Consider the following 21,419-nt stretch of genomic DNA (forward strand, 5'->3'; position numbering starts at 1 on the left):
GTCACACCGAAGCAGAAGTCGCCTTCTTCTTGATCACGATGTATCACGATCTGTTCTTCTATTTGCACTGTAAGGTCCAAAAACTGCACTTGAGTTACCAGAATGCCAAAAATGAGACTCAAGAAGAGGCTTGGAAAATAACAGCTTTTATTTTGTACAAAGAAGAGCTGTGGTAAACGTATTCCATATGCATATAGACAACAAGCATGCAAAGAGAAAATCCACCCCCTCTGCAAGTGTGGCCCAAAGTCTTATACACGTTTTTACCCCGTTAGAGACAAAGTTTACTCAATCAGAAACGGAAGCTCATTACCAACATGAGTCTTTATTTTCAAAGGTTTCTTTAAGGCTACAATAAGCTAGAATTAATTCCTAACAACTATATCATATCATGTAACAGAAGCAAGTAGCAAATATTGGTTTGATCACTGTTCTTTCAACACGTATGGTTTGCTTTCTCTGTAACCAAACAACACCTTTTTCCTTGATTGTGGAAGTCCCCAAAATTGCAGAAAAGTCCACATGTGTTGTGTGATCATTGCAAGTTTTGGATTTGTTATTAGCCTTTATTTTGAGAATCCATTTGGTAGCTCAATATCTATGGAGATTCTTGGTCATCCAGATCATCATGGTCTCAGACAGCAATTGGACTTCCTGTTGTGGATGGCCAGTGGAGTTGGCAGCAGATTCAGACAGTGAGGAGGTTGGGGAGGAACATGGGCTAGTCCTGGAGTCTGGGGAAAGGCTCTGACAAGGGACAGAGATGGGGCCAGGGCCATCTGACAGTTATCAGCTGCCTTCTGAGTCAGACATCAATGAGGCAGACAAACAGCTGGAGCCTGCTCCCAGTGTGCGCATGCGTAGAGTTGCCAGACGAAGGGAACAGCTAAGGAACAAGGGCTGACTCAGGAGTAAAAGCACAAGTGGACAGAGAATGGCCTCTCCCATAGGGAATGAAAGAGGAGAGAAAGGGGAGGGGTGTTTGCAGGAGACAATTAGTTCATTCCTGCATTCCTGCCAAGTATTACGGCGTCTGAAAGATATCGGCCTGTCCACTCTCCAAGCCTGATAAAGGTCGGTAATTGTGAACTATCTTGAAAGACTGTGGGAGAGGAAAGACTTTGCTGGAGAGAAATTCACTGTAAATTAAATAAAAGGGGTTTATCAGGATGAGGACTCGGCTTCGTGCTGCTGGGGAAGCCTAGGTCAGAATACTTCCTCAAGGAAGTAAACCAGTCCAATTGCCTGTTGAAAAAGCACTTTTGAGTTGGTAGCCCACATTTTTATTCTTTCAGGACCCTAACTTAAAGAGCCTCATTATGTTACTAGGTATTGTTGTTGTTGTTGTTGTTGTTGTTGTTGTTATATACTTTATTCATTAAACATGAAACTCAGTTGTTGTTGTTGTTGTTGTCATCCTCCTCCTCCTCCTCCCGTCCTTTTAAGGACAACCCTGGAGACATTCTCAGAACATTGCTTATAACCAAACACCTTAGTAAGAGCTGCTTTTGAACAGTCTGTTTGATAACGGAAGTGAATGGCACAATCTCTTCTTGTGCTGTAGCAGCCGAGACTTAGAACATGACATCCTTGGGCCAAGATATTTGATTCTAAAGGCAGTTTTGATGAGATGATGTTAATGCAGCCCAGGCCAAATGCAGAATTTGATTCTTGGAAAACATGTAGAAGTTTCCTGTGCATCTCACATTTATGGGGAATTTTTGATGTTCTTTAGATTCAAGCTGTTTAAAGCTTTCTTAGCTCATTTGTTTTGTTAGCTGAATTGGCCAAACGTTAGTGTTAAAGCTACATTCTTACGTGTTTTTTTTTTTATGTTTCTGGTTTTGTTGCCTAACTTTTTGCTTCACTTTCTATTTTCTTGACTGCTAATGCCTTGCTTGATTAAGGGGAGAGCAGTTTGTAAAATAGAGAGCATAGCTGTAGCACAGTTGGACTCCAGCCATTGTGGCTTATTTTATTATTTAACCAGCACAAACCAGTCTTAACTGTAAATGATCTTTTTTTTAGTTTTAATCATTATGTAACAAACGCTTTAAACTTAATGTAAACTGCTTTAAACTTGATTGTTAAAAAAAACCTCACTTTTTGTAACAAAAGTTGTCCGAGACTGGAATTCTTACCCGATTCAGCTGTCTCAGCTACTAACTTCCACAGTTTTAATTCCAACTTAATTTCTGTGAACATCATCCTATATTTAACAGGCTCCTAAGGGGGCGTGGGTGAATGTGCTAACACGCTTATCGCCTCTGTCATATTTTAGGTTGCTTTTTTTTTTCATTTTGTTTGTTCAAATTTGTAATTTTTGTTTGACAAACAAACAAACAATGTAATGACTTAGTTACTGGCTGAGAACTGTGGGGGCTGAGGTCCACCTTGGCTATGGAAGGACATTAAATAGTTTCTCCCTCAACCCAACTGACAAAGTAGTTGTTACAGGGAAAATTAGAGAAATCATTCTTTTCGTACTCCCTGAAGGAGGGGATGGATATCCCAAGAGCAAATGTAAATATATAGATAGTCTTGACTTACGACCGCAATTGAGCCCAAAATTTTATGTTGCCAAATGAAACGTTTGTTTCTCCTGACCAAATTCCCCAAACATGACAAACCCTTTGAACTCAAGAGATGTCTTTGTTAGGAGCGCCAGGCTAACAGGTCCATCCTGCTGGAAGATGAATAGTTGTCTACCACATCTATTCATCTCCCCCCCCCCCCGACTTTATCCCCAGAGCTAGGGTGGGGCTTCACTAGCAGTAGTGGTTCTTTTGTCCCAAGGATCGGCCCATGGATTTCCACTGCTCTCCTCTCCTCTGCCTACTGCACATTCATGCATCAGACACTGGACCCAACTGTTGCTCCTCTTCCTCATCAGCCACCTCCAGACCTGGGGACTGTTGACTCTCCATCTGAGGGCTGATGCATGGTCCAGGCTCTGCCCCCCCCCCTCTATGTGTGTGCCCCATTCTGCGACCTTTTTTTGCCACTGTGACTAAGTGAATCTCTGCAGCTGTTAGCAACACGCTTGTGAAGTGAACCTGGCTTCCCCACTGACTTCGCTTGTAAGAAGTTTGCAAAAGGGGATCCCATGGCCCAAGGACACCGCAACCGTCGTAAATACAAGTCAATTGCCAGGGCATCCGAATTTTGATCATGTGACCACGGGGATGCTACAGCGGTTGTAAGCGTGAAAACTGTCCCTAAGCCACTTTTTCCAGTGCCGTTGTAACTTTGAACGGTCACTAAATGAAGTGATGTAGGTCAAAGACTACCTGTAATCAATACGAGAAAATGTAAGTGAAATTTGGGACCTTTGTAGGGGTGCATCTCCTCCCGTCAACCATTAACGCTCCGTTTGTTTTGCCGATTTGCTTCCTTTCAAGCTGGGTCATGAGTTCCACCCGTGCACATTTTTTGTTATAAAGTGGCCCTTATTTTGCTGAATATGTCAACATCCTATTATGCACTCCAGGAAGAGCGTTAATCTTCTTAAAGAATCCTGTAATTCACGGGTTCTAAGTATAATAATCACAAGGACTTCTTTGTTGCCACCGACTTTGATCTAGGCTGACCTTGCATTGGGGGGCAGGATTAACTTGACCACATCCTGGTTGGTTGTTGCTTTAGGCAAGGGGCCTTTTTGTCTCCTTGGATCAGCTGATGCTTTTTTACCCACCAAATGGATCAGCTGCCCCCTCCTCGCCTCGCTGTTTATCTGCTTTAATGCTAAAGGCTTGTCTGGAAGTCAAGTAGAGATACATTTGCATGGCGTTTTTTTTAATGAGTTAATTTATCTTCAATTACTGTAATGACTCCTAACTCCCTTGGGGTGATTTAGGTTTTTTTTTGGGGGGGGGGAATCTATGCTGCAATGCATACTGTTTGCTTAATCGTAAATTCAGTTCTGTTCCTTTAAGTCTCAGGACAGATTGCAGGGTGGAAAGCCGGTAATTAAAAGTTAATTAAAACAGAGCTGTTGAAAAATAGCGGTAGACGGCCGTATTTTTCCCAGTGGGGTGATATAGGTCCAGAGTTGGACACAGTACAGAGTATGGGGACTGTATACAGGTAGTCCTTGACTTATGACCACAGTTGAGCCCAACTATTCCATATGGCTAAGCCAGACTGTTTTTAGGTGAGTTTTGCTCCATTTTATGACCTTGCATGCCACAGTTGTCAAGTGAATCATTGCCATTGGTTAAGTTCGTCACAGGAGCGTTGGCTTCCCCATTGACTTTACTTGTCACAGAGTACAATGCAGGAAAAATGATGGTGGGATCAGGTTTAGGACGTCTTAATGTAGGTAGTCCTCCCCTTACAACGTCTAGTGACCGTTCAAAGTTACAGTGGCGCTGAAAGAAGTGACCTACGACCATTTTTCACACTTACAACCCTGTTGCAGCATCCCTGTGGTCACACAACCACAATCCGGATGCTTGGCAACTGGTTCACGTTTATGACGGCTTTCTTGCCTTGGAGTCAAGTGATCACATTTTGTCAATGCGCAAGTCAACTATTGCAACGCTCTCTACATGGGGCTGCCCTTGAAGAGCACCCGGAGGCTTCAGCTGGTCCAGAATGCAGCCATGCGGGTTATCATGGGGGTACCTAGGTGCTCCCATGTTACACCCCTTTTAGGCGGCCTGCACTGGTTGCTGGTTGTTTTCCGGGTGCGATTCAAGGTACTAATTATGACCTTTAAAGCGCTCCATGGCTTAGGCCCAGGGTACCTGCGAGACCACCTACTGCCACCAGTAGCCTCCCACCGTCCAGTACGATCCCACAGAGTTGGCCTCCTCAGGGTGCCATCGGCCAGACACCTTCGGCTAGCGACCCCCAGGGGGAGAGCCTTCTCTGTGGGAGCGCCTTCCCTCTAGAATGAGCTGCCCCTGGAGCTTCGCATAATCCCCGACCTCCGGTCCTTCCGACGCTCCCTAAAAAGTTGGCTTTTCCAGCAAGCCGGCCTGGCCTGTTAATTTTATCTAATTTTTTAAATGTTAGTATTATATTAATTGGGTTTGTTTTTTGGATTGTTTCTAATTTCCTTTTAACTTTTGTGATATGTGTTTTTTTAATGCTGTACGCCGCCCTGAGTCCTTTGGGAGAAGGGCGGCATATAAATCCAATAAAACAAACAAGATGCCAGATTCACTTAACAACTTGGCAACTGCCCTGGTTCACTTAACAACCATGGCAAGAAAGGTGCTTAAAAAGGGGGGGAAAGTCCCTGAACAGATATTTCACTTAACAGCCTACATTTTGGGCTCCGTTGTGGTCGTAAGTTGCATTTTTATATTTCTCTCTTTCATTAGAATCGCTTTGCTCATTTGTTCCTTCCCCCTTCCCTCCTCCGTTTTTAAAATGCACACTCTTCCTTCAAGGGCAGAGGTTTTACTTGTGAAGGGCATCTTTGCTTGTGCAGCTGCCCAGAAAATCAGAAGCAATTTGAAACAATCAGTCATGGGGATCATGTAATTTACACAGCATTGGGGTCCTTCGGCTGACTGAGGATTTGTCCTGGGTGAGGTTATTTTCCCAGATAGCTAAAAGGGGTAAATTAATATAGCCACCAAGAATGACACGCTTGGGCTTGTGTCAGTAGTGGGTTCTGTATCCCGACACAACCGCTACACTGCGATGGGGACGGGCGTCCTCGGCGGGCACGCATGCTGCGCATGCATGCACATGCCATCGCCCAGCGACATTCAGCTGCTCAGCGGAGGTCACGCATGCTGTGCGCAGGTATGCAATTGGGCCGTTTGCCTCAAAAAGCGGTAAGGAAGGCGGGGGCGCAGGTGGGCCAAATAGCTCACCGTTCTGGTATGGTAGCCACTGCTGCCAGCTACCACCGGTACGCCTGTACCGGGCCGTACCGCCCAGAACCCACCCCTGGCTTGTATCCCATGATACAACCATGTGTGACATTGACGCTGCGTGTCCCCTTGCATGATGCACAGGCATAGTCCTCAACGTACGACCACAATTGAGCCCCAAATTTCTGTTGCTAAGTGAAACATTTGTTAAATGTTTTGGTTTGTTTTTAAGTGAGCTTGCACCATTTTAGACATAGAATAACAGAGTTGGAAGGGAACTTGGAGGTCTTCTAGTCCAACCCCCTGCTTAGGCAGGAAACCCTACAGCACTTCAGACAAATAGTTATCCAACATCTTCTTAAAAACTTCCAGTGTTGGAGCATTCACAACTTCTGGAGGCAACTTGTTCCACGGATTAATTGTTCTGTCAGGAAATTTCTCCTTACTTCTAGGTGGCTTCTCTCCTTGATTAGTTTCTACCTATTGCTTCTTGTTCTACCCTCAGGTGCCTTGGAGAATAGTTTGACTCCCTCTTCTTTGTGGCAGCCTCTGAGATATTGGAAGACTGCTATCGTGTCTCCCCTAGTCCTTCTTTTCATTAAACTAGACATACCCAGTTCCTGCAACCGTTCTTCATATGTTTTAGCCTCCAGTCCCCTAATCATCATTTTATGACCTTTTTTGCCATAGTTGTTCAGTGAATCCCCGTTGTTGTTAAATTAGCCAAACTGTTGTTAAGTGAATCTTTCCACAGTGGTCTGGGTGATATTTTTTATTTCTTTCACTTAAGGGACAGTTTTGTGCTTCTCCGGAATCCCACTTTCCTTCTTTGTCCACAGGACATGCGCAGCAAAAAGCAAAAATTCTGACTATACCTTGGGGAACATCATGCATAGCTGTGAAAGGCAAGCTGTGTTTTTCAACCTGTGACTATGCGGTTGGGTTTGCATTAATGAGAACAGTTCAGGCGGCTACTGTACAATGTTAATCCGTAATGTCCCTAAAATTCTCTATCTTGGAATTGCAAGCCGACGGGGATTAGATATCCAAAGAATGCAGCCTCGGCTGTTGCCCAAACAAGTTAAAACTGCGGTGGATTTGAACTGAGGAAGGGAAGAGGGAATGGGAGCGTTTCACCGCTTGGAGATCAGCAAGAACTATTAGAAAACCATCTGCGAAGATGTCTCAATGAGGTTTGACAGCACTGTTCATTACATCAGATGTTGTAGCCTTTCAAAAGGGAACAGTGATGGGAAAATGATGGGCTAGAAACCAGCAGATGGTGAGTTTGAGTCCCATCTTAGGCACGAAGCCAGCTGCACTTTTTCAGCCCTAGGGAGAAGGCAATGGCAAACCACTTCCAATATCTTTCCAAGAAAATTGCAGGAACTGGTCCAGGAAGCGGCGAGGAATCAACAATGATTGATTATCTATTTTTATTTTGCTCGTTATGAGTCTTAAGGTCAGAATTTTAGCATGAGAGGTAGGCCTCGGCTTATGACCACCCTTGAGCCCAACATTTCTGTTGCTAAGCGAGACATTTGTTAAATGCCCCATTCTGTGACCTTCTTTTTGCCACCGTAATTAAGTGAATCGCTACAGCTGTTAAGTTGTGAAGTGAACCTGGCTTCCCCATTGACTCTGCTTGTCAGAAGGTCGCAAAAGGGGATCCCATGACCCCAGGACACTGCAACCGTCATAAATATGAGTCAGTTGCCAAGCATCTGAATATTTGACCACATGACCATGGGCATGCTGCATTGGTCCTAAGTGAAAAAAACGGTCATAAGTCACTTTTTTCAGTACCGTTGTAACTGTTGCGGGTTAAGAACTGCCTGTATAGCATTTCTCTTGGAATAATGCATTGGGTGCATTTGATGTAAGCGCATGGCTGAAAATCACTTTTCCAGTATTCCTTCTGCATGGAATGCTTTTCTCTTGCTGCTGCTCTTTTCACGTTCTCTCCCACCCATCTGGATTTTTTCTGTTCTGTTCAGTTTGTTTGGAAATCCTCCCAGCCTTCCCTGCAGATAATCTTTCACAGCTTGGTTGTGTGCCTTAATATTTTTCTTTAGGGAGGAGGGACAATTATGTTGTTAGCAATTCCTTTAGCTCTCGGTATCATTAACCACTTTATTTTTATTTATGCATTATTATTATTATTTTCGCATTTCCTCCCAGGGCTGTATGATTCCGTTTTGAAATACAGCACACTAGAGATGTAAAAATCTGGAAGAGGGATGGAATCAGAACCCTCTGAAACTTTCTTTGAGAACGAACGCTGAACTTTAGGAAAAGTTTAGGTTCAGTTGACAAAATGCATTCTGTAGAAGAATACTTTGCACGTCACACATACCCCTGGTTAAGTCAACCATCATCGCTCACCCAACCCTGATTTTTTTAGATTCATGTGAAACACTGATTCACGAGCTTAAACAAGGGCTGGGTTTATACATCATGTTTGATTGAAAAGTAATTGGATTGTTTCTCACTCAGACTTGTGTCTGCTATGCAAATTCAGCCAGGTTGCAATCAACCCTTCTTCTCTTTCACCAGGAAAATAGATCTTCCCATTAGAGACCGTTTGATGGCACAACAGATATGCGCACCCATTCATTATGGTGTATTACAAGCTGTTCTGTGTGGCTCAGGGCTCTGCTGCCATCCTTTCATAATTTAAGATCTACCAATTATGCTGTCCGAGAAACTTGGTTCCATGGTGACAGAGGTTAAAAAACTTATTTTTTTAAAAAAAAAACAAGAAGCAGTTATGTTACTGTATTCATTGATTATAGTAAACGTTGATCCTTAAGTAAAACAATGGACAACTGTTGGAAGAAATGTCCTTCTGGGTTCAGTTCCAAGTGGGGAAAAAGACACGGGAAACACGGTGGCTGTTTGGGGGAAAAAAAATGATTTTAATGGTGGGCAGGATCACATGCCTTGAAGATGTTGGGTGAAGAAGAAGAAAAAGGGAAGAGATGCGGAGAATCCCTGACTTTTATACCCTTTCTGAGCTTTTGAATTTGAGCTTGTATTCTGATGGGTTGTCAGACTCCCATGGGGCCATGCAGGGGCAACTCTGTAGGCTATCTTGAGTCCCAGGCTTGGTTGAGCCTTGCTGGGTGATGTAATCTTCCCAGGTGCCATGTGGTGATATAGGGAGAGGGCTAATCCTGCCTTCGTTGGATCTTGGGTGTGGGCATTTGCCTATGAATAGACCTAGCTATCTCTTTATCTCCTAAGTGCTGTGGGCTGTTGAGGATGGTGGTGGTGGTGGGGCTGTTAAGAGTGAGTCTGTTTCCTGCCTAAAAACATGTTTCTCCATTTCTCACCCAGGGAAATATAACATTCTGCCTTTTTAATATATCCTAGAATATTACATTTTTCTAGGAGAGGGGTGGATGCTCACTTCCTACACAACAACATATATAGCTCTTGGTTGTTTGCTTGCAGACATTTTCTTACCAGACTAGGTAACAGCTTCAGTGTTAGAAGGGTATCGTTGATGGATTTGGTGTCCCAGCGATTATATTTCTAAGTCCAACCTGTGGTAGTTTCACGGATCATGGCACCAATCCACTGAAAAGCAAGCAAATGGGATTTTCCTGTTTATGTCATGGCTTCCAAGGGTGAGAGCAAGATTTAAAGAATATTTAAATGTATTATGGGAAATGCAGCACTTTAATCTCCTCTAGGCTTCCTTTTCTGTTCATCAAGAGTTGTTGCCAACATTGTAGAGTATTTAAACAGTTGCTTTTTAAAAAAAAAAGATGGTTTGGCTTGAAACAACCTAATTTGGATTGGTGTCTAAACAGTTTTCCAGTATTCAGTGATGATGTCATTTTTCAACAGCTGCAGAATACATACAGAGAGTCACAATGGCACTTTAAAAAGTTGCTTATGACCGGTGCTCACACCACCATGGCAGCATCCTGCTGGTCACATGATCAAGGTTTGGGCACTTGGCAACTGATAGGTATTTATGACAGTTTGCTGTCCTAGAGGGTGGGGTGGGGTGGGGGATTGTCAATCAGTGACCTTTCCAGCTGACTTCCAGCAAGCAAAATCAATGGGGAGGGGGGGTTTGGGGAAGCCAGATCCGCATAATGACTGCATGATTCATTTAACAACTGCAGGGCTTTGCTTAACACCTGTGGCACAAAGGCCCATAAAGTGGGATGCAACTCAACCTCTGACTAGCTAAGCAATGAACATTATGGGCTCAATTGTAGTTGTAAGTAGTGGGCTTCCTGTATTCCAATTCCATCTCATGATGTCTTCCTTAATGGGGGTGCTGGAACTAATTTCTTGTTTTGGCTGCATTCTTGGCAAAGTCTCCTCTCTGGTAGAATTTCCATGGTGAAAAGCTTTGCACCACTTGGTTGTATTTTCCAATGTGGTTCTTCTTCTTCTTCTTCTTCTTCTTCTTCTTCTTCTTCTTCTTCTTCTTCTTCTTCTTCTTCTTCTTCTTCTTCTTCTTCTTCTTCTTCTTCTTCTTCTTCTTCTTCTTCTTCTTCTTCTTCTTCTTCTTCTTCTTCTTCTTCTTCTTCTTCTTCTTCTCCTCCTCCTTCTCCTCCTCCTCCTCCTCCTCCTCCTCCTCCTCCTCCTCCTCCTCCTCCTCCTCCTCCTCCTCCTTTTCCTTCTTCTTCTTCTTCCTCTTCTTCCTCTTCTTCCTCTTCTTCCTCCTCCCCTCCTCCTCCTCCTCCCCCCTCCTCCCTTTTACGCAAATAAAAGAACAGGAAAAATAATGTAAATAACTTGCATGTACATATTAGATATACTGATACCGGAGCATTGTAAAGATTGAAATTGTATTATAAAATGAAGAACATTGTTCAATATTTTTTTTAAAAAAAATGTTGTTGAATTGTGTCATTTGTGATGTGGTCAAGATGGGAGATAGGGCATTCACATTCCTATGGCATGGAGATAGCTTTCGGTCCCTGTTGTTACTGCCCAGTATTCAGTGCCATACAGTGCAACAGGGCAGGTGGTTGTCTTGTAAATCTTAGATTGTGTGTCACGCAACACACAAGTGAGTTCTCGCTAATGCATCCAGGCTGAATTCAGCCTTGCTAGCACCTCACCATTGATGTCTTCTGCAGGAACTAGACTGCAGGGAGCAGGAGATCCAAAGTGTCAAGCATTTGGCTTCCACACCGTTGCTTCCTTCCTATGCCAAGACCGTTCACCAGAAAAGCAAGTGACTTCAGTTATGAAGGTTAAACTTTTTATCAGTTGGCAGTGTGAAGGAGAGCTTTAGCAAGGCTTAATTCCTGGATGTGCTTTAGACAAACAACTGGTTTGTGAGTTTTCTATGCATTAGTGACCTCTACTGGAGAAGGACAAATCAGAAGTTGACTTTCAGTAGGAGAGCCCTAGAGTTCCTTTTCCCCCTCTTCCCTGCTGCTTAACTTTCTTTCCGTTAGCAGGTGATACGGCATCCTGGCTCAGTAGAGAAAGAGAAAATGAGAGACCAGAAGCTGCCTAGAGCCCCACAGTGGTCAAAGCAAGGTTAGCAGAGAAAGATTGCTGAGGAAAGGCGAAAGGGATGGTATTTATGCAGAGCATGAAGAGATGCAAGGCAAGGGTTGAAAGATATGGCTGGAGATGAATAGCTTTGGGTTTTATCTTACAGAGGTTATGGCTTCTCCCTTAGCTATAGTATAGACTTCGTCTAATCAGACAGTACGCACCTTTCAAGTGATAAATGGGTTGCTGGTTTGGTGGACTCCAGCCAGATGCAAAATGCATCTATTTGACCTGCAAGAACAAGTGATTCTGCACACCTGGTGAGCCTAAGACGTTTTTAAAACAATAATTGAACTGAAGCTCTTAGCTTTTGTTAAGAAAACAAACCAGGGACATAAGGCGTAGAGCTTGTGGTTTTTAAATTTCAGCTATGTAAGCAAGGGAAGTGTAATTTATATTTGCTAATGTTTGTTGTCTTCATTTAGTCATCTTTTAAAACACTGCCTGTCAAAAGATCGCAAAGCCGTGCAAGAAAACCAAAACACATTATACCACACATAACCACAAAATCATACTTTATGGTTTTCAGTTGTCTGATAGTTGAGAGACAGGAGCTATTATCTACTCCGAATCATCAAAGGCCTATTAGGTAAAGGCAAAGGTTCCCCTTGCACATATGTATGTGCTAGTCGTTCCTGACTCTAGGGGGCTGTGCTCATCTCTGTTTCAAAGCCGAAGAGCCAGCGCTGTCCGAAGACGTCTCCATGGTCATGTGGCCAGCATGACTCAATGCTGAAGGCGCACAGAACGCTTTTACCTTCCCACCAAAGGTGGTCCCTATTTTTCTACTTGCATTTTTACGTCCTTTCGAACTGCTAGGTTGGCAGAAGCTGGGACAAGTAAACGGGAGCTCACTCCGTTATGCGGCGCTAGGGATTCGAACGGCTGAACTGCCGACCTTTCTGATCGACAAGCTCAGAGTCTCAGCCACTGAGCCACCGCGTCCCTTACCCTATTAGTAAATCCCAATTTCCCTTTGTGTTTTAAAGCCTAAGAGAGCACATCAAAATCGGTCTTAGCGTAGAGTCCACCTTCCTTTTCATTGAAAACAAATGCAATTAAATATGATGGGGCGGGAGCTTGCCATAGATCTCAAAGGATACATATAGGTATCTTGGTGAGAAGCACAATTCCATGAGAAGAATTACCAAAATCTTCACTAATTTAGAACGCAGGTAGTTCTCGACTTGCGACCATTCTTTTAATGACCACTTGAAGTTATGGCAGTGCTGAAAAAAGAGAGTTCTGGCTTTTCTTCACATTTACGACCACCGCAGCTCCCACGTAGCTTCCCGGAGTCATGTACTCACCAGTTCCCAGGATTTTCTGACAAGCAAGATGTCAACTTCTAAAGTGTTGCCATGATTATTATCAGGCTGGCATGGAGGGGGAAATTGCATGCATGCCTTCGGCCGGAGTCGGATCTCATGTCTACAGCTGAGTTGGAGAATATGAGTTATGACGCAGGACAGAAGGGAGGGTTATACAGGGGTAAAGTTCAAACGCAATTAAGCGAAAGCAGTTTTGGCTCCACAGGAGTCCACGCCAGAATGTCGATCCTAATAAATGATCGGATTTCTTTTGAACTTTGTCTCGAGGCTCGTAAATTAATTAGGTCGTCTTCTGGGACCTTCACACAAAGTCCCTGGGGAAGTAGGGAAGTTGGATCTGCTTAACAACGGTGCAATTTGCATGCTGCAAAAGTTGCAACATTGAGCCTGGTTCATTTAACAACCACATGGCTTAGCGGTGGAAGTCCCAGTCCCAGTTGTGGTTTTAAGGATACCCGTTGCCACCAGAATCCGGGCCGGGGGGGGGAGCATACTTTTTTTTGAACATAGAGGTACATTTCAGCCTCACTCTGAAGTGCATTGCATTGTTTCTGTTTTACAGATGGCAGTCCTGAGGTATAGAGAAACCAATGCTACCATCAAAAGCATCTCACAGGTCCAATTGGAAAGAGAACTTGGCAGCCCTGTAGCCCCTCTTCATTGCTGTGCTGCATAACTGGTAAGCGGAGAGCAGCTATCGAAATGGAAGAGTATTTCTCCCTAGGTGTTCTGAATTTTGAGTCCTGATTTCAAGGGCCCACCCCACGTGATTCAACACAAGTGGGTCTGTTAGGGGTCTGGTTGTCAGATGGCCTATGAGTAGGGGACGGAAGGCTAAAAGGTACGAAGAACCGTTGCAGCAGTTGGGGATGTCTAGCCTAGTCAAAAGAAGGACTAGAGGTGACATGATAGCAGTCTTCCAATATCTAAGCAGCTGCCACAAAGAAGAGGGGGTCGAACTGTGCTCCAAGACACCAGAAGGCAACTAATCAAGGAGAGAATCAACCTAGAACTAAGGAGAAATTTCCTGACAGTGAGAACAATTCAGCAGTGGAACGGTTTGCCTCTAGAAGTTGTGATTGCTCCAACACTGGAAGTTTTAAAGAAGTGATTGGACAACCATTTGAAATGGTATAGGGTTTCCTGCCTGAACAGGAAGTTGGACTAGAAAACCTCCAAGGTCCCTTCTACCCCTGTTATTCTAATAGGGAGCTTCTTCTGGTGGGTCCTAGGTGGTGGGGGCCTTTTCTGCTGCGGTACCCCCATTAATAATGGGGCCAATTATGGAATGGAGCCCATTATAAAATCTTCCTTAGGTTGGCTTCATCACTCCTCCACTTTCAAAGGTCCCTCAAGTCCCAGTTATGCCAGCAAGTCTGGAGACCCCAGGGGATGAGTGAATGAATGGGATGGCTCCCTTATTATTAATATTCCATTATTATTATTATTATTATTATTATTATTATTATTATTATTATTATTATTATTATTATTATTATTATTATTATTATTATTATTATTATTGTTGTTGTTGTTGTTGTTGTTGTTGTTAATAATAATAATAATAATAATAATAATAATAATAATATCTTTGTTTTAGTTTTGCTTTTATAGCTCTTAATGCTCTTTTAATAAGTAACTACTATATCTTGGTTTGGGATAGTGATTGTTTTATTTATCTTAACTGATTTGTCTGATTGTCGTATGCCACAGAGTTATTTTCCATGAGATTGATGGCTGTATAAATTTGATAAATAAACACATGTGTGTGTACTAAAAAATGCAGTGCCTGGGAATTGTGTTAGCAAGAAAGCGTGAAGAAGGGCGGTAGTTAAATATGTGGGTATATGCTTTGCAGGTAGAGCGTCCTATATTTCGAACGAATACTTTTTGAAAATTATAATGCCATTGATGTTGTCTCTGTTATTGCACCAGCCATCTATCTTGTCACAGCATGATTGCACAAACCAACTTTTAAAAATGGGTTGACTTGGAGAACCCATTTTTTTAAAAGTTTTGGAATATGCTTACTGTATTAAACAATAAGGCAGCAAAAGAAAAGAGCATCCAACTTTACTCAGGCTGAAATTTTCTGAGCAATGAAATACTGTATTTTGCGGAGTATAAGACACACTTTCCCCCCACCCACCCAAAACGGGTGAAAATTTTGGTGGGTCTTATAAGCCTAGAACTGTGTTGGCTTTTTTGGCAGCTGCTGCACACGACTGGCTTCTATTTAAATGGTTGTCCACTAGGACTCCAAGATCCCTTTACAGAGAGTCTTTGAATTAAAACAGTTTATTTAGTAACTGTTTGAAGGCACTGAAAAAAATCCAGCACCCTCATGGTCACCTGATCAAAATTCAGACACTTGACAACTGACTCATATTTATGACTGTTGCAGTGTCCCAGGATCATGTGATCCTCTTTTTGTGACCTTCTGGCAAGCGAAGTCAATGGAGAAGCTGGGTTCACTTAACAACTGTGTTACTAACTTAACTGCAGCGATTCACTTAACAACTGAGGCATGGAAGAATGTAAAGCAGGGCAGAATTCACTTAACAAATATCTCGCTTAGCAACAAAAATGTTGGGTTCAATTGTGGTCGTATGTCGAGGACCACCTGTAATGTGCTCTTGATTTTCTGTACGTCCCAGCACGATCCACGACAAACTGAGTCTGATCCACATTCTCCTTTTCCTTACGAAGAGATGCGTGTTGTGTTGTATCATCTTCTTTTAATAATCCCTTACGGGATGGAATCTGGGTAACTGAATGTAGCTGTTTTACTGGCCAGATGCCTTTCCTGTCGCCAATGAGGAGTTGCATTCAGCAGATATATTCTCAACATGCCGAGAGAGAGAAATATCTGCCTCTACCTAGGATTGAACTCACAGCCTCCTGATTGTGAGGCGAGAGCTCCACCTCTAGGCCACCACACCACTCGCGTGTTGTGCTGTATCCACAGTCCTAACATCTTTTTAGGAATGTTGTCCAAATGAAAGGGAGAACAAAACATTTTTCTTGCTCACCTCTTTGCTTAGGATTCTTGAACCCCATTTCTTTAAAAAAAAAACAAAACACACCCAAAATCACATACCTCTTTTTGTTGCAACTTTGAAGAAGGGGCCCACCAGCATGAAAACTTGTGAGTTTTCAGCTTCGATGAGTTATACTATGGTAACGCGCACGTGCCCTCTTCCTTTATCTTAGCGGCTAATCTGGTTAATGTGTTTTGTCTTTATTTGTAGAAAGCAAATGGGATTGTAGATCTCTAACTGCTGGATGCGCTGCTTTCTTGGTTGGAGGACAATAAGGAGAGGACCGTAAGTAACTCATCTTTTGCGTTGTATAATGCAATATGGCAAGGATGGAGATAAGGCAGACGTGTGAACTTGGTGGAGGATATGAAACATTATTTTCTTGTCAAAGGTCTTTTCTCTTTACCCTCTGCAGAGGGGTTCATGCTAGTGAAATAGCGACACGTCTCCGTAATTGCATTGAGAATACATACAGGTAGTCTTCGACTTACAACCGTTCAGTTTAGTGTCCCTTTAAAGCAGGAGTCTCCAACCTTGGTGACTTGGAGTCCGCCAATGTTAAAGTTGCCAAGGTTGATGACTCCTGCTTTAAAGGGACAGGAAGCCTGAAAAAAAGCAACTAATGGTTGGTCGTCCTTTCAACCAGCATAGCGTCCCCTTGGTCACATGATCGAAATTTGGGCACTGGGCAACTGGCATGTCCTTATGACAGATGTGGCATCTCAGGGTCATGTGATCATTTCCACTGGTGAGCTACCGACAAGCCAAGTCGTTGGGGGCCAGCCAAATTCGCTTAAGGACCGCAAGATTCAGTCAACAGCTGCAATGATTTGCTTAACAACTGTGGCAAAAAAAGATTTGCAAAATTAGACAAAACACACTTAACAACTGCTTGCTTAGATAATGGACGTTCTTGTCCAAATTCTGGTCATAAGTTGAGAACTACAAGTGTTAGATTCAGGTGATAATTTGCGACTTCCTTTCTGTGTCAGGATGATCTTCCAAGGTTTCACGTAGACGTTTGCATTATTCAATAAATGTACTCCCAATCCATTTGTATTTTTGAAAGCTTTTTTTTTAAAAAAATAGAAGAGATTCTCATTATCTTCCAAGGCAGATTACTTTAGAACAGAGGTGGGGGAACACTTTGGCCCTTTTACGACTTGTAGACTTCAATTCCCAGAATTTATTTTGGACGGTTTGAAGTCCACAGGTGATAAAAGGGTCATCACTCCCCAACCCTGCTTTAGATGTTGAAAGCCTATTTACACTCTTCTAAATTCTTTCTTGCGAAAGCTGCTCATCGATCTTGCTGGAGAGAGAACGCGCACACCGAATAGTCTATCTTCAATATGACGTCAGCACCGCCCATGCTCAGGCCAGGCACGCTGCCATTTAAATTAATAGTTTGTACACATGTACATTTATGGCGTCCACATGACGCACGCGTGAGATCCAGTGGCAAAATTCATTCCGTGAATGGCAAGAGAGAAGAATATCAACCCACCATGCCTTACAGGGCTGGAAAAATCCCTGGGTTTTGTTTCCCCCCCCCCTTCCCTTCCTGGCATAAGCAGATGTTTGTAATAATAGCTCTGATGACATAGGCAAACTGTGGCAGGGTCACTCATATTATATCAGATTGAGGATGTAGGAGAGAGAACACCTTGTTTGGCAAAGGTTCCATCCACAAGTTCCCTCCTTGCTTTTTCTACTGTGCGGTGATCAAGCATGGGATAAGTCGTCGTCTTCTACTGTCAGTTATGATGTGAAACCATGCCAGGGGATCTCCACCAGATAAATAGTCACTTTGAACAGATGGTTGGAGGAAATTAAATGATAGATTTCTGCAGCGGGTGGTACTGAGAACTCATCTTCAACAGCTTAGTGAACGAGAGCAGGACAAAACAGAGAGAAAGAGAGAGAGAGAGACAGAAAGAGGGAAATGTGAGTATGATAGAATATATGTCTTCTGATCTAGGCTTCCTGATACAGTAAAAAGCACATACTTAGTCCCCAAAACCCTCTTTTTATTTCAAAGGCTGTGAATTATGTTCATTCACAGCCCGTGATGAGTCCCAAATAGTTGTAATGAGTCCTACAGTAGGCTGCCAAAGTCCTTCGGGCTAAGGCTGATAAGCACCCACCTTTATCTTCCTGGAAACGCTGCCAAATACTTAATTGGCAATTACCTTGGAAGGCTACATGGAGTAATGAGTCAGAACGGAGCTTTAGAAGGTAAACTGACCAGCATGAACCAAGTTGCTTCCTGCAAAGGCTCACGTGCCTTTGCTTCTCCTTTATGTCCTATGGGAGGGGCCAATCACCTCCAAGCCTTATTGCCGAGTCGTCCCTTCTGTCTTAACTGTTCTTGCCATCTGGCAGCTCTGCTCATGTGCACAGTGGAAATAGGGGGGACCTGTTCCTCTACCTCACTGCTGTCTGACTCTGGAGGCTCCGGAGGCAGCATATAACTCCCAGATGGCCCTGGCCCCATCTCTGTCTCCTATGCAGAGCCCCCGTCTGAGCCTTTCCCAGACTTCAGGACTGGCCCATGTTCCTCCCCAACCTCCTTGCTGTCCGACTCTGCTGTCAGCTCTGCAGGCTGCCGGCGGACCACAACAATATGTAGGAGTCCTCTATATGGAGATGGAGAGGTGCAATGGTTCTGTGGTTAAAGACATTGAGCTTGCCAGGTGGGTTCGAACCCCAAGCGCCACGTGACAAGGTGAGCTCCCATCCTTGCCCTAGCTCTTGCCCACCTAGCAGTTCGAAAGCATGCAAATGTGAGTAGATCAATAGGTACCACTTTAGTAGGAAGGTAACAACATTCTGAGCACCTCAGCAAACAGTCATGCTGGCCACATGGCCACAGAAGTGTCTCCGGACAACGCTGGCTCCCTCGGCTAGGAAACGGAGATGAGTGCCACCTCTTAGAGTTGGGCACGACTAGAAAAGGGAAACCTTTACATGGAGACGAATACCTGTGCCCCTATGTATGGCTGGATCTGGCACCCAACATAACCTTCAGAGTAAAAATAGATGCTTAGTCGATAATTTAAGGCTACCTAAAATTCTGCTAGTCGAGTCTAACCGTGTGCTTTTCTTGCAGTTTCTGAAAAGCGTTATTTGTTTATTTGTTTATTATTTTTAAATTCAGACTACTTAACCTTTTGCTGTTCTCCAATGGCCTGTGGTCAGACAGTTCCCCCCTCCTAACTTTGAACCTGGAACTCTTGACCACCTAACCCTCTTTTTTTTTTTTTTACTAATTCCATCTTTTTAAAAGACTTTTCACTATAGATCCTAGTGTTTACACATACAGTATGTCTAAAATTCAGCACCATAGTGTCATTTGTTTTCAATGTTTCCAAATAAAATGCCACTTCAAGATAAAGATTCCCCTCGCATATATGTGCTAGTCGTCCCCAACTCTAGGGGGCGGTGCTCATTTCCGTTTCAAAGCCAAAGAGGCGGCTCTGTCCGAAGACATCTCCATGGTCATGTGGCTGTCATGACCAATCGCAGAAGGCAGATGGAATACTGTTACCTTCCCACCAAAGTTGGTCCCTATTTTTCTACTTGCATTTTTTACGTGCTTTCCAACTGCTAGATTGGCAGAAGCTGGGACAAATAACGGGAGCTCACTCCGTTACGCAGCGCTAGGGATTCGAACCGCTGAACTGCCGACCTTTCTGATCAACAAGCTTAGCATCTTAGCCACTGAGCCACCGCGTCCCTTAAATGTCACTTAGACTACTTTTTTTAAAAAAAGGGTTCAGATCAGAAATTAAATGTGCATTTTTAAGCTTCCTACCTTTCAAGAAAGCAAGGTATGCTCAACCTGAATTCAGCAAGATGTTTGTACGCTATTAAATCAAAGTGTCCAAAAGTGATGGAATAAGAGTGAGCTGTGTATTCTGTCCCCAAGTTAAGCATGACAAGGGAAATACTCCGGTAATGACAATTGATTCAGTTTATAATTTAGAAGCGGACACCAAAGTTTGAAATGGTCTGGGAGCATTAATAAGATCTACTATGGCTAAAACCAGTTTAGATAATGTTGTACCATAGTTTGGTATGGAGAATGGAGTGCATACAAGCAAGGAATAAAGAGATTATTTGAGTTGGGAGCCTATTCTCATGCATTTTGTTTATTTTGGAGGTGACTGTAGGATGAAATGGACCTGGCTAATATCTAGTTATTAACGAGAATTTTCCAGCACTTCATTATAAATTGCTGCCTTTATGACTGAACTAAACGTAGATATGATGCATTTAGTTCTTGCCTACGTATTTTCAGTGTTGTGTCGGATTAATTACACTTTCTTATCACATGCTCTTTGGGTGCCACTTGGTTTAATGTACAATTCAGTTCAATTCAGTTTCTTCTTCAGTTAGCTTTTAGCTAAACAGTTTAATGTAGGAATCGATCGGTTTAATGCATTCTCTGTTTCTTTGTTTTATTGTTTGTTTTATTGGATTTATCTGAAGATAAATGGCATTAGATTTCTTTATTCTGTATGAAGAACAGGAGGGGCTAGTAGTTTTTGGTTCTTTCTGTTCAATCTTGTAAAAACATAGTAATCTGCACTCTACCACTTGACTAATTTTGGGCAGGGAGCTGATAAACTTTCCTAGTTGGGCCAGGGCTGAAGAAGCTTCTTGGATGACAAGCATAATGTCCTCAAAGAAGAACAAGAAAGTCCAGTTGCCTCTTGAAAAAAGCACCTTTGGGACAACCGTAACCTGGATGACTAATAATCTCAATAGACTTTCATGGTTGGGGAGGCTGAGTTGGTTTCAGGCTAAGAGGTTGCCACTCCTTGCTGTCAGCATTTTAAGTTGCTAGATCCAAACAACATCATGGATTGCCTTCATCTACAACTTTGAAGAGTGAAATTAGTGGCTGGGTCCACACTTTTCTATTGCTACTAGGTTGAATTCTTTCCATGATATTCTTCCTTTTCTCATTTTGCTTGCTACAATCCCCTCCTTCAAAAAGCCATGAGGACAGTGGAGCTTTTTGTGGGAAAGGGTGGGGGGAGTGTACAGGTCGTTCTCGACTTTAGTGACTGTTCAAAGTTACAACAGCATTGAAAAAAAAAGTGACTTACAACCATTTTTCACACTTACGACCATTGCAGGATCCCCGTGCTCACGAGATCAAAATTCGAACGCTTGGCAACTGGCTCCTATTTATGACGGCTGAAGTGTCCCATGATCCCCTTTTGCGACCTGCTGACAAGCAAAGTCAATGGGGAAGCGTGATGCACTTAACAACCGTGTGACTAACTTAACAGCTGCAATGGCTCACTTAACAACTGTGGCAGGAGATTCGACCGGAAGTTCTTCAGCTGGACAGATATGGGGGTGGGGTGAGGGGGGCTTTCAAGAGTCTCACATGAGCCCTGTCTGACAAACCATCTCTGAGATCTTTTTTAGATTGGAACCCACTTGGAAGGGGGGGGGGAGAAGAAGGGGCAGCATCTCATCAGACCCGGGGGGGAGGCAACTGGTTCCTCGCAGGTCAGAGATTTCCCCTCTGAATCGGAGTAGGGGCGGCAGCATGGCAACATGGCTGCACAAGAAGCTGGCTTTCAGCCAAAGCAAATGAACAGGAAAGTGAGGAAGAGATGAAAGACCAGTAAGAAAATTCATCTAACCCACAGTCATAAATC

At 43.4% G+C, this 21,419-nt stretch overlaps 1 protein-coding gene across 6 annotated transcripts in view; it reads left to right on the forward strand.

Annotated features, from left to right (window-relative positions):
- ST3GAL4 (ST3 beta-galactoside alpha-2,3-sialyltransferase 4) overlaps nucleotides 1–21,419 on the forward strand; it is a 128,625-nt gene that overhangs the window by 56,564 nt on the left and 50,642 nt on the right. For 3 of the 6 annotated variants that reach the window (XM_081961310.1, XM_081961316.1, XM_081961317.1), the window contains exon 2: nucleotides 13,260–13,376. The gene's annotated coding sequence lies outside the window, so the exon portion shown is untranslated. Of the gene's footprint in view, nucleotides 1–4,039; nucleotides 4,154–8,012; nucleotides 8,135–13,259; nucleotides 13,377–15,948; nucleotides 16,024–21,419 lie in introns of those variants that run through there. The other 3 variants (XM_081961313.1, XM_081961318.1, XM_081961312.1) reach the window with 3 other exon arrangements.

The sequence above is a fragment of the Natrix helvetica genome (assembly GCF_964273705.1).
Source record: "Natrix helvetica genome assembly, chromosome: 8".
NCBI lineage: Eukaryota > Metazoa > Chordata > Lepidosauria > Squamata > Natricidae > Natrix > Natrix helvetica.